Below are 4394 nucleotides of genomic sequence, written 5' to 3' on the forward strand. Positions count from 1 at the left end.
AGTTTCAATCAATACGAGATACGATATTAATGTTTTAGAGACTTAAATTTAATTGTGTATCACTCCACTTGAATATACTCCCGTATCCAGATCCCAAATATTCAGTCTTACAGGTGAGTATACCACAGTTGATATCTGTAAAGGGGTTAAATGCGAAACCGTGAGAGCTCAGGTCAGAACTTCCGTTCAGCAGAGAGATGACGGCTCGACTTTTGGTGGGTCCCCTTTAGAGGATCTTTTACATTTCAACAGCAGCGACTATCAATTTTATTGTTTCATCAGCATGCTGAGGGCGAAGCTTATGTTTCAAAGCTTTAGCAAAAAGTATTATCCGGGGACTAGGTCAGTATTTCCATACAGCAGAAGTCCCGGGATAATACCCCAGATATCACTGAGTATAAAGACCTAGTATCTCAGAATATGGGACCTTTCAAACAAGATTTCGGGGGTTACCCATATATTCAAGAATAGTTACCCACGAATTAAGCAAGTTTGAATTTAGGTTTATATCTCGTTTCAATTTACTAAATGTGCGAAAATCTACTGACACATCCGCAGTAAGATTGTTTAACTCTTTTTAACTTTACATTTCTTTAGCATGCCGTGATAGTCCACTGATGTACTATCATTTCCTCTTTTTCGCAACAAAACTCATTTTTGCATTTTATCATGTTTTTGGCTTTTTCAAATTTTCAAATGTTTTTGGATTTTCAGAAATTTCCCTACTCCCCCTAAAATGCAAACACATTTTAAAGAAAATTTGAAAACTTCTAGACTCTTGACCTACTAGAAACATAAAATGCAAAAACAAACTGTACAGAACCTTGACAACTGACACTGAAACACATCAAATCGCCATTCACTCGGCATAAACAATCTGAACTCCCCTATCACAAATCATTTTCTCATTTGGATTTCAAAACACTTAAGTTTGTTTTAATCAAAATGACTTTTCCGGAAAATGAATTTGTGTTGATAACAACCACTTGTAGGAGTATCAATTTTAAGAACAGGGATGTGGTTCATCATCTTGTCTATCTTTTGCCATGAATAGTAAATCAAGTACAATTTAATGTCCCTGATTTACCATTTGCATTTAAGCACCTTCTGTACCACTTATAAATGTAATTACTTCAACGTATCCAAGCATCTCAAAAATTAACCACAATTACCACTTGTGGGATCAAGATTACCACTTGTAAATATCCAAAAACTACCAATTGTAGGAATATTACGTCTACATCACCATTTTACCAATTAAAATGCCGATTCCTGCTTCGCAATTAACCACCTGGAAGCTCCGGCGTAGTCCTTTCACCTGTAAAAACATTTAAACATTAATCACAAACATTCAAACTTCTCAAATACTAGAAAGATGTCGATTCCTGATCCATGATATAAACTTGGGATCTCCGGCATAGTCCTTAGACTATCATGGAAAACAAACATCCATCCAAGTCTTCTCAGACTTGATGGATTTCAACTCCTGAGCAGTCGGGTTGTATGTAGCCTTTTTTGTGGCGTAAAAATCTTTGACCCCCTTTGCTCTTCCACTCAACATTTTCCCAAATATCTTCTTAACATTCCCGTTGAATGTTTTCTCGACATCAAATTCATCTTTTTCTCTGTAAAACTGATTTGAAATCTCAGTTTTTCCCACTTTCTTTTTAACTTCGTCAAACTTCAATGATGGAAATTCCTCATCATTCACTAAAATTTTCTTCTCAACCTGTGGCTCTTCTGGCTTTGTGGAACCAGATTCATCGTCGACATTCACTTCACCTTTCTTCGCAACCCACACCTGGTTGTCTTTTCCTTTCTTCTCATACTTGTTCTTTTGTGAACATTCACCAACCTCGAATTTTGAATTCTCAAAATTCTAAGTTTTTCAGTCGGTGATTCAACATCAACAACTTTCTCTTTCATTTTCTGAGAAACTCCCTGTTTTGATTGAACATTTTTTGAACAATTCCATGCAATATGACCAGTTTCATTACATCTATAACAGGTTCTAATTTCTCTTTGATAACAAACATCAACTCCATTCTTCTTTTTCTCAGCAAGAAACTCCTGGTTTGACTGTCTCCAGAACGGTTTCTTCTGTTCTTCATCTGAGCTTCCACCTGACACAAATTCAGATTTTGTTTTAGAATTTTTCATATTTTTATCATTTTCTGGTGGAATAAAACCTAATCCTTTCTTTTTGTAGCTACGATTTTGGTTTGATTTCTTTTGAAAACCAGAACCAGAATTGTAACCTTTTTTCTTGTTTAAACGTTGTTGAACTCTTGAAGTGTAAGGTCTTGGTTTTCTATTAACATTTTCATCTTTTATTTCAGAAATATTAATTTCTGTTAGTTTGAAAACCTTTTTAATCAATTCAGTTTTAACACTTCTTATTGGAAACTCTTTATTGTAGTATAATTTGTCCGAACCATTCAAAGTGTAAACAACTTCAAATGTTTCATCATTCAAATCTGCCTTTGATAATAAAAATTCTAAACTATAAGACCGTTTAACCGACGAATTTTGACTGTTGACTGACGACTTTGACCCGCCAAACTCAGATTTCGACTCGGACTCCTCATCAGTATCCAACACCTGATCGACCACCTTTTTAATTAACTCAGACTCATGATCGGTATCGGACGAGGTAAACGTGACATCGATGTTTTCTGGTAAAACGTCAGTTGTGTCGGTTTTTAACTTTATATTGACTGCTTTCTCAAGTTGCTCCTCATTTGGTTTCCTAGGAGAATACCCATCCCAAATTGGAGGCGGACACTTGTTATAGCTAACAGTCGGTTTCTTACCACAGTCTTTCTTCTTTCTTGGCTTCTCGTCTTGAAAAGCTTCCAAACCTGCAATAGTTGGATAAACACGATCAATGAGATAATCAGAAGTAGTATAGCTTAATAATAACCGCCTAATTCTCTCATTCTCTATCTTTTCCGTCTCCAACTCTTGCTTCCATTTGGCACTCTCTTCAATGTAGAAATTTATAGCTTTTTGCTTTGACATTAAAGTTGCATTCATCATTGTCAGCGCCTGTTCTCTTTCTAAGTTTGTTGTTTGGAGACCAGTTACTGTTTTGTTCAACACATCGTACGATTCCTTCACATAATTGAGATTGAACAATAATTGCTCCTTCTTCTTCTCATAATCGGCTATGATGTCGTCTTTAACTGCACAATTTTTACAAGCTTCCAAGCACTTCTCACACGGCTTGACGACTTCAACAATCTTCTCAACTTCAATGGTTTTAACAACTTCAACCACTTTTTCTACTTCAATCACCTTTTCTTCTTCTTTCACAACCTCAGAAATCTTCTCAGCAACATTCTCAGCAATTTGAATATCACCTTCAGATTCAGTTTGTTGTTCTTGAGCAGCTCGTTTTTCCTTCAATTTCTCCATCCGTTCTGCAAAATAGAAATGAAAACTATCAGGAGAAAGATGAGTTTTTGCAATATTTATATGTTTTTCTTCCTCATCATCACTGCTGCTGTGATCAGGTGACTGATCAAACTGAACAGATTTTTCAAAATCATCATCAGAAACACCAGAATCAGTCGGTGTTTTATCAAATACAACTGCTTTTTCTGAAATAATCTCATTCTGTACACTTTCATCAGAACTCGATAAATTCTCATCTAATCCCTCTGAAATTTCCCCAGATCTTTCAGAAATTTCATCATCAACACTATCTGAATTTTCATCAGACGTAACAAACTGTTCATCCTCACTAGACATATTCACTCCAATCGATTTCATCCAAGTAGTAAACATATCTGGCTCTCGGACAATCTTGGCAATGAAAGCTTTAAACTCTCCCTTCTCGTCAACAAACATATCCCAACTGAAACCTTCTGGTAGTTTCTTATCATCTTGTTCAATAATACGTGCTGCTGTGGCTTCGGATGGTATGTAATCATTCTAGCTGAAATCTACCAAACATGCTCTCTTCGGATCTTCAATCTTTCTTCCGTGAGCTGTCTGAGGTTCTTGGGATTGACCGACTTGCTGATAGATAGCTTTACGGTAGTAGTCATCTTTCCCGAATGGATTCTGTGCTCCGCTAGCTTCTCTTCCTTTGCACTCCCTCTTGAAATGGCCTTTCTCCCTGCATCGAAAACAAGTAACTTTAGATTTATCAAAACCTAAAGTAGATACATGAGCGTTAAGAAAGTCATTTCTCCCGGTAATGGTTTTGAATTTCTCAGCCCGACGAAGAACACTAGCAAGACACCACTTGATATCCATGAGTTCCATCTCTTTGGCGTCTATCTGATCGTAATCCTCTTTGGTGAGCATAGGATTTCCGATCCGACCAGCAACAAGTCCCTCATAAGATAACAGAACAGAACCAAGAAGTGCCATATGATCTTTCGCAG

Source organism: Helianthus annuus, chromosome 13 (genome assembly GCF_002127325.2).
Source record: "Helianthus annuus cultivar XRQ/B chromosome 13, HanXRQr2.0-SUNRISE, whole genome shotgun sequence".
NCBI classification, from domain to species: Eukaryota; Viridiplantae; Streptophyta; class Magnoliopsida; order Asterales; family Asteraceae; genus Helianthus; species Helianthus annuus.